Raw genomic sequence first — 18,300 nt, forward strand, 5'->3', positions numbered from 1 at the left:
ATTAAATATTCCAATAGACCCTTTCTTTTTAGATTTCCAATAATTTTTCTTAAATAGCTAAAAATAATAAATAAATGGCAACAGGTTGAACAATAAATTATCTTTTAAGAGGCATTTCTACCTTTGTTTCTTTATAAGTAGTTTACCTAAAGTAGGTACGATATTATAAAAAATCGTTCGAATCGTAACAAAAAAATGCATTGTACAGGCTAATTAATTAACTAAGACTTAAGAAATAAGATCATTTGTAGTAAAATACAAATAATTAAAGTAAAAAAAAAACATTTTTGTTGTTTTCCTTATATGATTTCTTCGAAATTTCTCACCAGTACTACAAAACACAAATTGCTTTGCCAACCTCAACGTATCTCTTATATTAACCGCGAAACCAATAATACCAACGCGCACATCCTGTATATTTAAGCCCACAAAGTGCAATAACACGTAAAAAAAAGTCAAAAAGTAAAAACCAGTCATAAAGAAACATATACTATAAGATATACATTACACAATGTCCATCGACACTAACCTTTCGAGAACCCCAAAGAGTAACGGCGTAACACGAATTCTTCTCCGCTTACTGAAGCCGAATTAGCATCGGCCAGACGGCACCGTGGTACCGCTAGTTGTTTGGCCTGAAGGTACTTACAGAAATTTAGGACGAGAATGTGACTGAAAGGGTCACTCGAAATCGAGAATACCTGAATAAGAGGAAGGAATTCTTCTTCTTCTTGGCGTATTGAATTCAGTTTGGAAATACCGGCAGAGAATATTCCCTCGAAAGATGCATTTTGTATATTTGTAGCATAAATCCTATTGGACTAATCAAGTGGTAAATAATACAACAGTGAGGCTCATATTTTATTGCAATGAAATCGCGCGAAAATGTCATAATCATCAAAAAGCCTTTTTTTATCTATAGGGTGAAAATGAAACTTGAAAGTTATACATTTCAGTAGTGTTTCTTAATGTTCTTATTCAAAATAAAAAAACTAAAACAGAAGCCACAAGGCCCCTTTAAATTAAATCGAAATGTTTTAAAAACTACAGAAGGTGAAACAGAATAACTACAATGGGATCCTTTATTAATGACTCGTATTGATTATTTATTAAATTTCCTATTCTTATAATTGTCTATCGGCCTTTACCCTTGCACCAACTGAATATAATTAAGCTTATAATAATTTGCATTGTTATTGATATAGATAGTTAATAGAGAAAATCTGGAGAATATGAACATGGAATTCTTGAAAAATTAGTACCAAAATTGGTCCTAGGGTGAATATACGGGAAAAAATTAAAATATTAGTAATATTAGTGGAATTATGACCATTGTCCATTTTCGACACAAATGTGAGAACTATTATTCAAAATTTTAATTCAGAAATACTTTATGCTATTCCATATATCCACAAGGCAACGCTTGGATTGCTATACAGGGTGTTTTATAATTAGTGAGACAAACTTGGAGACTTGGAGAGGTTGTAGAGGGCCTCAAAATAAGCAAGTTTGCGTCATCCGAAAATGGTTAGATTTTGAGATACAGGGTGATAAAATTTTAAGAACAAATCTTATTTTTAATATTAACAATGGCAAAAGTTATCTTTCTGGTACCGAATTTTATATTAAAAGCAAGTAGTTTTTTTTTTCTTATAATAAATACTGTAAATATTATCAAACAGATGAAACTAAAAATTTTAATTATAGCGAGAAATAAATTTGGAACAATGAACTTAATTTTTTTATACGAAGACGGTACGTCGGAGAAAATAAAGGCAGGAGATATAATGTTAATGAGGAGAATAATGTTTATTTGAACACAAAACAGTGCCGTACCATTTTTTTTGTTATAGTTCACTAGGTTCTAGCCCCCATGGACGCCACTGGTAAAATAAAAAATAAATTTTATATTAAATAATAGTACTAGGTGCATAGAAACTACCTGCTCTAATTGTCAAAAAAATATCTACAGAGATGTGAAATTTCTCGTGAAAAATAAGATTTTTTCTTAAAATTTTATCACCCTGTACCTCAAAATCTAATGATTTTCGGATAATGGTTAATTGCGCAAACTTGCTTATTTTCAGGCCCTCTACAATTCTTCCAAGTTTATCCCACTAATTATGAAAAACCCCGTATATACTGCAGATGTGGATATAATAGGTACTTCTGTAAAATGTGTAGTATAAGATAACTAATAGTCTGTAGAATTTTAATATACGTAAAAATTATATATATATTTTTTTTCTTATCAAGACTGTATATGCCTTGATTAATTCAACTGACGAAAAGAAATTAATCAAAGTCAGTTGTGTAAAATAGTGGCTCTTATAATAAGAAATGAAATTAAAAATAATGGACACAAAAGGTGATTTTGTTTTCAATAGTACATACAGTGTGGTGGCTTTAACTGGAATAAATTCAGTTAAAACTAATCAAAATTTATCTCGCAAAATTCCTGAGACCCATCGGTGTTTGTTTATTTTTTTTCACATTTCAAGATAGTTTTTGTATTTTTTCACCTACAGGGGAGGTCCAAATTAACCACAACTTTTTTTTTCAAATAGAAAGCCACTTTTTTTAAACTCTTATTGAAAAGAGCCCTTTTTCTTGATTAAATTGCCCTATTTACTTTTGTCATTATCTAAAGGAGAAATACAAAAAAAAATAAATAAAAGCCATTAAATTATTAAAAGTTGCGTTTAATGTATAAGATGCTCGAAATGAGCACCATTTACTTGTTGGCAAAGCCCAAGACGATAATAAATTTCGTTTCTGACATTTTCTAACACTTCTGGAGATATTTGTCGGATTTCTTGCCTAATACGTTTTTTGAGTTCGTCTAGGTCTCCTGGTTTGCTCATATAAATTTGACTTTTCAAATGTCCCCACAGAAAAAAATCAAGTGGGGTGAGATCGGGAGAACGTGCCGGCCACTCGATTGCACCCCTTCTACCAATCCATCTGTTTGGAAAATTGTCATCTAAATACTGGCGTACATTACGGGCATAATGTGAGGGAGCACCATCTTGTTGCATTCAGATTCTTTCATCATACAAATCTGGATCGAACTGACTCGGATATAAGGCACGTAAGACTGGAACTAGTTCATGAAATTCTAGATATCTTTCCCCAGTTAAAGTATCATTGAAGAATATGGACCCTATAACTTGCCTGCCAATTATGCCAGCCAAACATTAGTTTTCTGGGGATATTGTGTATTAGTTTCCCTTACCCAGTGTAGGTTCTCGTCAGACCAGTGGCGACAGTTCTGCTTATTAACATGGCCATTTAGGATGAATGTAGCCTCATCAGAAAAAAGGATCCAGTCCGAAGATATGCGATTTTCGTCAATGGCGTTCATCATTAATTCACAGAACTGAACTCTGCGATCTGGATCGTCTTCAAATAACTCTTGAACAGGTTGCATTTTATAAGGTCGTTTGTTTACACTTTTTAAAATTTTTAGCACAGATTTATGATGAATAGAGTTTTCGCGAGCTACTCTTCTGGCTGCAGTTACCGGATTTTCTTCCATCGCTAACAATACATTTAATTGGGTGTTTTCATCGATTTTAGAAGACCTTTGTCTTGAAACATCCCTCACGTGCCCAACTTCTCGAAATCTGCTTTCGATTTTACTAACCGTACCTTGGTTAATAGGTGGCAAATCTGGATATTTCTGCCTGAATAAGTGGACAACCTCTAGCTGAGTACGACTTCTGTCCCCATAACCAATCATTATTACGATTTCAATCTTGTGGGATTCGGATAAATAAGGCATTTTTTCAATATAAGTTAACTTATTTAACAACTGGTTGAAATTCAATTTAACAGTGACACTACAACAATGTCATGAAATGTCTCGATATCATTAAAATAAACAAACACGCCAAAAATTTACCAACACAAAATATTTCGAGACTTTTAATAATTTAATGGTTTTTATTTTTTTTTTCGTATTTCTCCTTTAGATAATCACAAAAGTAAATAGGGCAATTTAATCAGGAAAAAGAGCTCTTTTCAATGAGAGTTTAAAAAAAGTGGCTTTCCATTTGAAAAAAAAAAGTTTGGGTTAATTTGGACCCCCCTTGTAGGACCCCCCCTTTTGGGGGGAAAAATATAAAAACTACCTTGAATTGTGAAAAAAAATAAACAAAAATCGACGGGTCTCAGAAATTTTGCGAGATAAAATTTGATTAGTTTTAACTGAATTTATTCCAGTTAAAGTCACCACACTGTATAAGTACTTTTACTAAAACCCAAAATTGCCTTGAAGTTTCAGTATCACAAGCTGTATAGGTTTATGCAATTACCCAAATAAATTTATGATATTTGTCCATATGAGAGTCCAGAGATTTATTATATACCTTGTGTAAACAAAAAAAATTAACTTGTCTAAGGCAGCAAGTGGGAAATAATTCACTATATCTAAATAAAAAAACAGTACAAGATACTTGAAATATTAGCAAATAGAATCTCTAAATTGTGAATTTGTTGAAAAATCTAGTAAGATTTGTAGCAGGTATTCTGATTTTTGTCACTTAATAAATAAATAGTTGAATTTTTAAGCAATTTCTAAAATTTATATGTAGTGAGATATGTTTTCTAGACAGTAATGACTATGATCAAAATGAATTTGTCTAAATTTTAAGCATTTCTATGGTTTTTGAGAATAATACATTCATCATCTTCAAAATGATCTTCAAATGATAATTGCTGCAATTGAATATTGCTTAGATAGACAGATATAGGTATAAACAATAATATTTATAATCAATAAGCTGTTTATTTTTTATGTACCTCTCATTTATTTATTGACGAGCCTAATAAGAATAAATACTGTAGAGCATTTATTTTAAATTTAAACAAAAATATGTTCAAAATAGAAATACATACATATAGAGAAAGCTAATGACAATTTTACTGAAAAAACTCTGAATGAACTTACGATATTCCAAAAAGTTACTTCAGAAAAATAGTTATAATAATTACTTTAAATTCCCACGTTGTAAAATATAATTATAAAGCTTAAATAAAGTTATATAATTTTATTTCGATAATACCCGACAAATATTAAGCTTAATATATATGTACATATAAAACCCAGCAAAAAATATTATAACGTTATTTTCCTAGAAGACTAGTCATAAACTTGTTTATAAATTTGTGCAGGTACGTCAAATTTCTTGTGGTAAATAAACATACAATTTCAAAAAATGTTCTAATTGTAGCATTTATTCTTGCAAATTTTTTTTACAGTTTTATACCCAAAGGCGTGAATGAATATCCTTATATTGATTACGGAAAGAAGCTATTCCTGTATCAAATACTACTGCGGATTTCATGGAAATACCATTCTTGGTCGACAAAATCACTGTAATGAGAAAATATAGTAAATAGCGTATAATTAGTGGCTATTGAGAAACCTCGCATTTGCACTTGAAAAATTAAAGAAAACGTAGTAATTATAATTCTCAACATTTCAGTCAAATTGTAGTCGTCATGAGATTTTTTGTGTAAGGAACAGTTGAATTTGCTATTGGTACCACCCAAATATGTAAATCTAAATGATAATAAACGTTTTTTTTGTAATGGTATTACAATCTAATACAATAATCATGAATTATTAAAAATAAGTAGATTGGAAAAGTTACAGGAAATTGGGATAAAAATTAAATAAAATTATATAGTAAGTAAAAAGTAATTTCAGATTGTTTTTTTACTGTATAAGTAAAATAAAAAAAGCATGTAGAAAAAAGAAAAAATTTTAAATTCTCATTATTATCATGTATCCGTTATCTATTTGTAATTTGCACTTAATTAACTCTTGTAATCCTAAGAATTATTCATACTGTATATTTAACTAACTTATGAATAAGCATTTTCCACTGTATTGCATATAAACTGTCATTCACCCTAAAGATTAGAATTGAGGTCGAGGAAACGACCCCCTATCATCAGCCTAATTGAAAATTCCTGTTGGTTTTATCAATTTCGTTACTCACTAAATAATACGGCTTATAGTCCGGTCTTACAGTTTCGAAAATTGTTAAAAGATCCCTATTCAGAAAGGCACAAAGAGTTCATATCAGATGTAAGATTTATAAATAATTTGTATAATTATTAAATGTTTTCAGTGTTTAATTTACGATTGAATTGGATTTTAAGTTTTTCAATCTTACTTCAGAATAATGAGCTAAATAATTAGTCTATTGTACCAACAAACATTTTAATAATCATGCTTAAAATTTAACTTAAGTCATAGACTTAAGTTAATTTTGTATTTATTCTCTAATCCATAACTGTACTTTGTAAAATTAAATATTATTTAATGAAATAAATATTATTATCCTGTTTATATTTTTAGTTATTATTTAATAATTTATATTTTGTGTCAAAAGGCAATAAATTATTTCTAAAAATCCAAAAGTAAGCAACTGCATATAACTGTTAAATATTTGCGTTAATGCATATTATGTCAAGCATTATCTCGTTTATCAGTTAGGCGACATACAGCTATTATATAGGGATTATATCTTAAAAGAATACCTTGTTAACCACACTGTATTGAAATAAAGCACATTTTCAATTTTTTTTCCATCTAATTTTCATTTAGAATAAAATCAACTTTGAATCATTTACTCTTGTTATAAATTATTTTAAAAAATTATAAGAAACAAAATGACTGTACACCACTTTATATTCCTGGCATGTCTTGTAGAAACACATAATATATTTCATTAAACATACTCTTGGAATGACAATGAGGTATTGTTTAAACACATAAAGGCACTAAGCGAAGATTTGAATAATAATTCAGAAGATAACGAACCTTTAACTTCGTTATTTATACAATGAACGTTCAGCCGTTTTTTCCAAAGCAATATCTAGCGACGGCAGAAATACTGTATATACTAAAAAATATATATGACCTCCTTACTATATATAATAATATATAAAATATTTGATTCTCCACATTATCTCTAATCGTTTGTGTTAAAACATATATGAACACAATATTGACGATGTGTCATTAAATGACTCTATGAATAAGGAAGTGACGCTTGTTGTTTTTACTTAAAAAATAACATGTTTAACGTATTTGGTTAAACCTATCGAGATTTATTGACCTTAAGAGATTGTCTGACGTTTGTAGAAGATTGAATAGTTTTACCTTCGACTGATTTGTAAAAGTAGCGATTATTTTTTAAATATATTGTTTGGCATACATTCCTATTTAGCATTAGACAAGGTAAAATAAAAAGTAGGTATTCTTAGTTTAATTTACGAATAAATAATTGTTTCGTGATTGAATTTTAATAAAGGAAATATTTTACCACCTGGGGCAGTAATTATTATAATTCTGAGATACTTTTATAAATATTAATATTCCAGATATCTGAAATATGGTTTATAAATTGAGGGTTTATCTTTTGGAGGTAGCCTGTCCCCTATCCATAGATACCATCATGCATACTAAAGATTCCTGAAATTATACAGAATTATTTTGAAAGTTGTTATAAAAATTTGATTTGCCTCTTCTTTTCTCTGAAGTTTTATTTTCAAAAACTTGTATTATGCATTCTTATGCTCGATTAAGAAAAAACAAAACCAGTAATGCTTGAGATCCTTACATTACCAACTGTTAATATATACAAATGTAATATAATTATTATTATTATTACATGATAGCAATTTAAATGTACCTCCAGTTATTAAAGATAAAAAAAATTCCGGTTATACTTGCGAGAACAAACTCTCCCAGCCCGTGCATGAAGCCACACCATAAAGATAATGTCATGTGTGATATAATAATGCAAATGTAATAATCGCTAATTACATGATGTTTTTTTCCGCAAAATGTAACTGTTTTACATTTATTTACCTTCGTTGTTATGTAAAGAAAGAAATATATGAATAATATTAATTTTTTTGTTAAGTACGAAAGAAGCAAGTTAATATTTACTTTATAAGTCATTTAATAGGAAATCTAATATTTCTCTAAAGGTATTGCAATTAAAATATCAAATATCCTGGATGCGACACTCAATAAATTATTTAAAAAATATTATGCGTATTTGTTCCATGAACAAAAATAATTATTATTAAATCAAGGTGTTTTATTCATGGCAATTTTTAATTTAGATCAACGTTCTAAATATTTGTTCGATACATCACTTGGAAACTTTAATCACTAAAAATACATTTTATTAGAAATCAGAAGGATTCCTGAGGATGGGCTTGAAGGTAAATACGTGGTCGTGTTTAGGGCAATTCAGGTTGAAATATTTATTTTCTCTCATATTAATAGCGAAGAATGAGGTTATAAAAAAAAAGGTTAACACATAAATTATCAAAAAACTGCCACTTTTCTGATAAAATTTTTGGAATTAATTTTTATTAAAATGAAATTATTCTAACCCAATAGCTAGTAGGACGATTGGTTTTGGATTTATATTTTTTCTTTATGGCTGACATGCATAATATTCTCTCAATAAATGCCGTTTTAATTCGCAATCTTTCTACTGACCTGTTTTCAACTGTTTATATATTTTAAAAACAGCTAAGGTATGTTGTATTCTATAACACTAAAGATTTTGAAATATGGTATAAAATGTAAAAATTAATAACAAATGGGGTGTTCCACTTTAATAAAAATGAGAAACTTTATATAGAGTGTTCCATTTAAAATAACAAAGCTGTTCCTCGCCAGGCCTAAGAACTGTGTATATGCAAAGATATAATAAAATTCAACTTTCTTTAAAACAATCAGGTAAGTTTGACACATTTAATTTTGAAAATGTTTATGTTTTTTGTAATTTAAAAACCAGTTTTAAATATAAATATTAAATTAAATTTAATCATAATATTACTCATACTATTATTATACATACATACTCAACCAATTTTTAGAAATTTTAATTAAAAAAAAAGTAAGTGTAATTAAAGGAAAAAATAAAAAAGGAAAGTGATTTCAAAATTGTGAACATTTAATTTTTTTGTTTGAGTTTTAATATCCCACTAAGTAAACGTATTTAAATGGGTTTTGAATAATTGTATATAAAGGGTGTAAACTCGAGGGTAAAAAAAAATAAAATCTCTGCAACCATATAATATATAATTCCGGTTAAAATGAGACAAAGTTGCGTAATTCGATGCGGGTTGAAATGCCATTTCAATGATTTTTTAATTTGTATTATTTTCGTAGATATCCGACAAAAATCTAAAAAAAATCAAAAAAAATTTTTTTTTTGGTTACTTTTCTATTCTACTTTCACTTGCACATAAATATGACCTAAAAATTTTATCACTTTGACTTGACCTAAAGTGATAAGAGGCAAAAATGCCGGTTCTATTTGCAATCTCGCTGCACTAATAAAATCCCCAAAAACTATTCAGAAGGATCATTAAATATTGAATATCTAAACATAATTCATAATAAAAAAGCACTCTATATGTACACAAAAGACTGAACACATTTTTTTTAAATGGTCCTAAAATTACCAAGAAAAAACTAAATAAGTTACGTAAGGTGGTCGTTCTTAACACAAATGAAGGCAACATATTTTTTTCAGCAGATACAAAATACAGAATACAAACTAACTATATCAAACACAATATCAATCTGTATGATGTGATTTAATAGGGTGTTTTAAAAGTTAAGTAATTTTTTTAACATCTATATAAAAGTTGTGTAATAAGAGAATTACTTCATATTATTGAAAATCTTTATTAAGTTAAATCGTTTTTACAACACACAATCTTGGTGTACACGAATTAAATCACAATAATTTTATTAATACGCTCTTGAAGTTCTTTCGGAGTATTTTCTGCTCTATCATAATCCATCAACTCTTTTAAATAGTTCTACAGAAAAAGTCGCAAGGCGATAAATCTGGGGAGCGAGGAGGCCAAAAAATGGGTCCATTGCGTCCCTATCCAATTATTCGGAAACTCATTATTTAGATGTTCATGAATTTCTCATCTAAAACGTGGTGGAGCCCCATCATGTAGATATCATAGATTATGTCTCACATTTAGAGAAAATCTTCTAATAATTGTGGCAGATTGTGTTGAGAAACATGATTGTTGTGGAAATTTTGCACTATTTATCTTCTGTAAATGTAGCCTCGTCTCTATACAAAATTAATTTCATCAAATCTTCATTTCTGCCGAACTGTTCTAAAAGCCAATTTTCTATGAGAAGGTTTATTTGAGCTGTTATAAATTATTATTGTAAAACTGTTATAGGGCTGTAGTATTCATTGTTGAGTAGTCTACGACCATTTTTAAAATGTAGTTCTCAATTTGTAACCTCCTCAATTTCCGATTCCGCAGCTCTTCCAGCTACAGTTGTTGTTCTTTTAAATACCCTTGTATTTAAAATAGGTAAGTATTATGTCCACTAGTTCATTGTTTTAAAAAACATGGGTAATTTTTCTGCATGAAATAATCAGACAAATGAAATACGCACTATTAAAAGATTGATACGACTGATCGAATCAAAGATTAGTACTGAAAACCATACAATAACAGTAATAACACAAATTTTGATAAAGTTGTATGAGCAGTAAACAAAAAGCAGTAAAAATTAATATGGCATTTGATGAGAATGTCAAAAAATTTGTTTATTAAAATTCTTATTTTTTTTTTATTTTTTAATGTTTTACCAAAGTCTATATATTTCATATATTTCATATACATATATACTTTGGTTTTACTATCTCTGTTATTATTTTAAGGAGTCCTACAAGAAGGTAAAATAAACTACTTATTTTTAAACACCTTGTATAGTTCAGTCTCTGATGCCAAAATGATGCCATTACAATAGTACCTATATTCAAAGTAAACTGAAGTGTTTTTTAGGTACCTATATTACATAAAGTTTTTCGATTTTTTTCTCACTAAAAGAATGAGAAACTCGGCACCACTGTATATCTTTCTAAAATGTTTTACAGTTTAACTTGAATAAGCACTTTTCAAAATTAAATATTTATGCACTACATTTACTGTGCCTCAGTTCTCTACCAATTAACTGAAAAGTCAACTTTTAAATAAATAAAATATTTAGCCTAATATTACAGTCTTAAGGTAATCTAAATAAAGACCAATTCTTAAAAACAAAAAAAGTGTTATTTTGGATGTTTTTTAACACCCAGTTTACACACAAGTGGCAAGGTCAAAATAAATATAAAATAGTGTACAATTAATTTAAGCGATTAAAAAAACTCTATATTAACAAAAATGCAAAGTAAACATTTTCTAAAAAAAAATAAAACTAACAAATTTAAACAGAAATACATAAACAATAGAGTACCCATATGTAAAAGTTAAATTTTTTAAAAATCTTCATAAGACTGTACCAGAAAAACTGGTGACTGAGAACTAAAAACAGCAAAATTTGTAAACTGAATTCATAACCATCTAATATTTCACCAAAAAAAGAGTTCGCCCGAATTATATGGATAAGATTAAAAACACTCCAACTAACCTTACTGAATAATAAATGAAAAATAAAACATTATTTTTTCAAAAATTCTTGACTATTTTTACTTTTTGGAAAATATTAGAATTATTGCCTAAAACAGTCAGTAATTTTAGAGATATGGCCATAAATTGCTAAAGATCAGTCAATTGTCAGTAAATTCGACTTAGTTTAGAAGATATATTGATATCTTCTTCTGTTAATATTTGCATTAAAATGCTAACAATAGTCGCAAGTTTCTGTGTAACCCTATACATTAGATCTTATTTGTCTTTTAATTAAATTTGTCCAAAAATTAAGCTGCCCCTATAATTGATAAATAAATAAATCGATTTAATAATGTTTTAGTTTCAATTTAAACCAGAGGAACCGTCTTTCTGGTACCACCCAGTAGATAACGAGAAACTGCAGATAGGCCTTTAAGCTCTTCCCATATAAATTTAAGTCATTATAATACATATAACAAAAGAAAGGGTAAGTACCTTTTGTTTTAGTCACTCGAAGGTACCACCACCAACCAACACGAGACAAAATGAATGATACACGATAACGATGATAAAACGCGGTGTCAACAAACACGCGCGCGCAGCGCTCTGGTTATAGCGGTGCACTAGCGGGAGTCCTGCTCCTGCTCTGACCACGGCTTGATGCAAACTGCTATTCCAGTTCCAAAGAAGACGTTTTCGTGGCCTTCCTCCGGCAGCACCAGGATTCCGTAAAGACAATGGTGATCGGCGGATATTGGGTGGGGTACCATTCTCGTTATAGGTGATTCTCGACAACAAAAATACTTGTTATTGATTAGATTTGATTTCGTTTTAAAGAGTTAAGGGTTTTTTTTTTTTTAATTTCAAAGCTCATCCGTAGGATGTGCTAAAACATTATGTCATATATTATATCAAAGGATCACTATTTTTTTTTGGTTTTAGATCACATTTTAACACAAGACTCTCCAAAATAATATCTGTCACCAGTTAATACCACATGTTCATGTTGCATATATATTAATGCAAAATTAGAAGCCAGAAGACCAGTTTTCTTACGCCGAAGGTCATTTTTTGAGCAAAAATGGAAATAAATAAATAAAAGTCACTTATAGAAAGCAAAGTCCTGTAATTGAGTACTTACAATTGGACATATTCATGCAGTTACATAGAAAGGTGTCAAACTGGCTATTGGGCTATTAAATTCTTTAACTTACTTCCACAAGAACTTTTTCGTTTTTTGGCGTTGTGCTTGGTACATTTAGCCACGTGTTCCAATATAGGAACTCATTCATAATAGAAAAGGTTGCTAATATAGTATTTTAAAAATTATCCTATTGGGTAGTAGTAGACATTGTATCTATTAAAAAGAGTATAAAAAAGGAATAGTGCAAGAAAAATTTATACTAGGGATCTTAGACAGGGTCACACGCAACAATAGGGAAAAAACAAAGGGATCTCCAAGTAGCTACAATTATTAACTAGTGCATATACGTTCAAGTTATATTTTCCTTTTGGACAATTTCAAAAATTTTAGGAAAGTAGACTTCATTCTATCGTCTGCAATTACGTTTGCCATAAGTGAAGTACATAGTAAGCAAGCCAAGCTCTTTCAATTTATTATGCAAAAACATCACTGCGTCAATATTATATTTACAACTAAATAAAATATGGTTCAAATTATCAATTGACTGGTTGTCACAATTACATATATATGAGTCATTTATTCCTAATTTATGTAAATATTTATTAAAATTACCATGACCCACTAGAAATGTGAAGAAAGGTGTTGGTCAAATATATTGGAAAGTTACATTTGGAAACCATACTATAACTGCTAAGGGACGCTTTTATTAAAGTGTATATATTTGAAGTATTTGCTAAATATGCAAGATATTTTCTTTCTCGAGATTATGAAGAACTCTTTCGAATAATTGGAACTATATCACTAAAGTGTACTTTGGACTGATTGTGAAGAAATTATATTCGCATCACTAATAAATTCGAGGGCTTTTAATATTGCTAATGCCTCTGCAGTAAAACTAGAAACATAATCCTCACACTTGTCTTTCCTTTTAATATTAATTTTCGGAATGATAAAGGCACAACCCGTACCATCAGCAGTTTTTGATTCATCTGTGTATATTTCTAAGTAATTTTGAAATTTATTTAAAGTATCCTTAAGAATAGTTTGATTGGCTGTATGACAGTTCGTAAATGTAAGAAATATTATTGTGGGTCAAAAAAATTAATCCCAAAAGGTAATTCGTACATCCATAGTATATTTGTTTCATTTTTGAGCAAAAATGGAAATAAATAAATGAAAGTCACTTATAGAAAGCAAAGTCTACTTTGAGTACCAACAATTGGTCATATTCATGCAGTTACATGTCAATAAAAAAATACATTAAAAAAATAAAAAATTAATACGAACACAGCCAAAAGTGATATAAAATAATAAATAGTCAACTAATTTATTTACACATATACACTATGAAGACACGCTCACTCACGACTACTAAAATATTTATTTTTACTGTATCTATTTACAAATATTTATGTTTGATTTAAATCTCGCGCCAATATTCCGAACTTTACTTCAATGAACTGACAACTGCCTCCCAGAGGAGACACGGTTACTTATATACTCGGCTGACCATTCCGGAAGATTCGCTTGCCTTCGAGACGTCGTACATTGTGCCACTTGCTCATTTTGTCCTGAAATGATTCCAGAAGGTTCCCCACTTGCACCTGTCTGTTCTACGTTATCTTGTGTCTCTTCATCGGTTATCTTGAGTGCTTGCCCGACTCTGGGGATAGACCGACGCAGCTCTTGAATTTTTCTGAACTTTCTACGGGAAACTTGAGCTATTCCTGCAGACATTTGTAAATCCTTGTGTATCCTTACAATGTGCCAGAGCATACTCGACTGAAGCCGTAAACAAGTTGCATCATTTCACAGGTCACGCCGTACCGACTCTTTCGCCTATGAGCAGCCATGAATTCATCGAATGTCAAATCCGATTCAGATTGGATTTGCCGCAGCTCAGCGTCTTCTTGGTTTCCATAATAAGAAGCCAGTCGGTTAAAGTGAATAACTCGAGCTTTACCTCTCGGCTTTTGTATTCTATAAAGAACGTCATTGATGGCTTCTAGCACTTTGTTCAATACACTAAGATGTTTGAAGATTTGGTGACAAATCCTTAAATCAAGTCACCGTTGTTGTACCTCTGCGGTCTGCTGTTATACCTCTACTATGCCAAAGGAATTGACATGATATCCGTCCTTCATTCGATCGCTGGCATCTTGAATGGAAATGCGCACTTGATTAAAAATGAGATCCATTCTCCAACACACTACACAGTTCACTGAGGTAGTCCTCCCCAGCAACGTCGGTTCCTGTCAGCCAACCAAACTTCCGATCGCATGAAGAGACGAAGTTCTCTTCCCATCACTATTCGAGCCAGAGAATCGCATGTGCTTTCATAGATGACCCATCGATAAGCCAGTAGGAATAAATAAAGGTTCTTTTCCCAGTCTCTTTGGTGGCTAGAGACTTTACTTTTTACTCCTATTCATTCGTTCCACCATGCTATCTGATTGAGGGTATCTTGCCAGTAGTTCTCGTTTTCTTGACTCTTGAAAGCGTCTTACAGATGTTCTGGAACAAGCTGGATTTAAAATTTGATCATTGATCTGAATGTATTTCCAAATCGGCAAATCCATTATTTTATTAAGACTTCGGCAATAGTGGAGGCTTCCTGGTTTGGTAAAGGGTATGCCTCAACCCATTTGCTAAAATAGTTCATCACTACCACAATGTACTTATTCCCTTTTTCTGATTCGAAAGACGGGCCAGCAACATTAATAGCAATTCGTTCAAAGAGACCTCCCACGTTGTACTGATCCATTTCCTGCACCGGTCCCTTAAGTCTGCCTTGCTATTGACCCAATACAATCTTTCCCTTACTTTTCACAGGATCTTTGTAACTTCAAGATGTCCTCCTGACACACCGTTATAGATTTCCTTTAGCAACTCAGAAATTTGACATTTAGGTCCAACGATTACGTGCCTTCTTTTCTCTTTGCCGTCTTGGTAGCATTTACCGTCTCAAGATTCCATCGTCCAAAATTAAGGAGTTCCATTGTGGCCAATATGACTTGACCTTGGGAGAATACTTGGCAACCTCTTCCCAGTTGGATCTTTCCCTTCCTTTATCCAGGTTAGTACTACCTGGATATCGGGCGCCTCCTTTTGTTCCTTTAAAAGATATCCATTTTCCTAAGTATCATGATATCATCGACGATGGTGCTTCTTAATAACTAAGCAGCTTTTTCCTTTGTCCGCTGACAAAGCTTTAACTCCTCTGAACAGGATCTTTTTGATACGCCTTGCTGAAGACAGATCGACCATCAACCTTCCTTAGTGAAGTGGAGAGTTAGAGTTGAACAAGCGCCTTCCGAAGGGTGTCTTTTTACGTGACCTGCTTTGTCACGTTTCCAACACTCCAATTTTCGGTCCTCTACGTCTTCCAACCGCCTTTTTAATTATCTAATTGACCGATTCCTTAAAATCGTCCCGTTCTGGAATCACTTTCCGGACACAAGCTTGGCTCTTGTTCGTGTTCTTGGCAGCTTCAAATTCAAGACTCCGCGTTACTGCATCTACTAGGTTAGCTCGAAAAATTCATCCATTATCTCAAAGATGCTGGTCATACACTTTTTTAAAAGGTAAAAAACACGAAATCTACAGCATCACAAATATGGATTAGGTAGATATGCTAGTAGTAAGTACTGCCTCATTTCACCATCGCGAAGTCCATCTAGAAATGCTTGGACCACCAAACGTTCCATGATTCTTTACGAGAAATGTATTGGAACCAATTTTTTATCTGTAATTTCCTTCTACTCTTGCACAATTTTCCAACAACTCTTTTATCGAACCTTCTTTCATCTTTGCAGAATTTTCCAGCAATTTGGGTTCCAAGTTGGCAGAATTTTCTTGCAACTTCACTTCAAGACTTTTGATCGATCCAGAACAACATTTGACCGATATAACTTAGCCCAACAAAAATAAAGTTGTTAGGGTCATCGCCTTCCTCAAGTAATGCGTTACGAAGCCGCTTTTTATTTCATCGTATCGCAGTCATTTTCCTCTAGCTCCCTTTTCAGTTCAGCAACTTTTAAATCCAGCAGCTTTGGCATTTTCACGCATTTTAGTCCGATTTATTATAGTCCACTATTATGTATTTTTTTACCAATGTCCAGTTGATTTACAACTAATTTATTTACATACTCACACTACGAAAACTCACGACTACTAGAAATACTCTTTTTAGTGTATTTATTCAAAGGTATTTATGTCTGATTTAAATCTTACGGCAATATTCCGAACTTTAGTTCACTGAACTGACCTCCCAGTGGCGACGCAGCTCCTTATATACTCGGCTGACAATTCTGGAAGATTTGCTGATCTTCGGGACGTCGTGAGGCGCCACTTGCGTCATTAAGGAGAAGAGAGTTAAAATATATATTCTATTAAAAATTTTCAGGACAGATTGTTAGTTCTAATCATTTCATCTAATTTTAGGCTCTGCACAGTGGAAAGTTGCTCTGATTCTCTAGTTGAGGAGGCAGTGGTTCACCCTGCTTTACTCATAAGATTTAATAGCGACAGTTTCAAAAAGTGTTGTGTTTGTAAATTGACAAAATTTTCTATAATTTTTAGAGGGTTGATATTAGAGTTTTATATGAGAGCTCTCCCGAAATTGATTGGAGTGACATGAGTGTAAATAAAAATTGTAATAATGCCTTGGAGCTCTTTTATGAGAAAATTTATTACTGTCTTAATAAGCATGTTCCTCAGCTATTGCTCAGGGACATGCTTATTTTATTATTATAAAATCCTAAAAAGAATAACAGTGTGTGGAAATAATTTAAACGTTTTACTTATCTTCAAGATTTAACTAAATTTAAAGAAAAGCATAAGCACATAAAAAGAACAATAAAATACTATTGGCCTTACAATAATCAACAACTTTTTTAAATGTTTTGAACGTGTTCTTCATTCCGCTTTATATCTTTCAATGAGAGGTCTTATAGGTTGCCGTCAACATCGATTTATGAAAAGCAGATCTACCATTACAAACTTAATTTATCTTACAGAATAAATACCGAAGTTCATAAATGCAAGTGTACTAGTTGCAAAAACATATTCCATAACGTAAATGGCATATTCTATTAATATAAAATAACTCGGGCATGGTTTCTCTTTAAATTCACAATTATTCATATGATTATTCATAATTAAAATATGTACAAAATAAATTCAAACAATTTTTATTAAAAGTGAAGAAAAAAAAAGTCAACAGTTTAACATTTAAAGAAGTAATGTAAAAAATGCATTAGAACATCTTATTTAGTAAATATAGTATATTAGAAAAATTGTGCAAAATTATTGGAAACAATCTGAGAATACATTATACTAAAACATATATTACCGATATGTGTTTTTTAATTATTAGGGTGATTCCTTATGATGCAAATTGCATGCAGGTTATCTCTATATATACTCAGAATAACCTCAGGTTATTTTTCAGATATCTATTTTACATTCCCATACCGACCTCTACTACATAAAAACAGTTTTTCTTATTCCTAAATTGTTAACATCCAATAAATCAATCTTATATCCCAAATAAAAAACGTATGAAGAGAAAGCAAAAAAATTGCAACATATATAGTGATTTATTATTATTAAATTCAAACTGTTCCCCATCAATGCTCCACTAAGCAGGTGAAGATTAAATTTCGCAAAAATTAGCAACA

General features: G+C 30.9%; 1 protein-coding gene across 2 annotated transcripts in view; it reads right to left on the reverse strand.

Moving 5' to 3' along the window:
• Positions 1–12,154, reverse strand: part of LOC126737161 (SH2 domain-containing protein 4A-like) — a 61,985-nt gene extending 49,831 nt beyond the window's left edge. For both annotated transcript variants that reach the window (XM_050441922.1, XM_050441921.1), the window contains exon 1: positions 11,971–12,154. The gene's annotated coding sequence lies outside the window, so the exon portion shown is untranslated. The remainder of the gene's footprint in view (positions 1–11,970) is intronic.
• Between the last annotated feature and the right edge of the window lie 6,146 nt (positions 12,155–18,300).

Source organism: Anthonomus grandis, chromosome 6 (assembly GCF_022605725.1).
Source record: "Anthonomus grandis grandis chromosome 6, icAntGran1.3, whole genome shotgun sequence".
Taxonomy (NCBI): domain Eukaryota; kingdom Metazoa; phylum Arthropoda; class Insecta; order Coleoptera; family Curculionidae; genus Anthonomus; species Anthonomus grandis.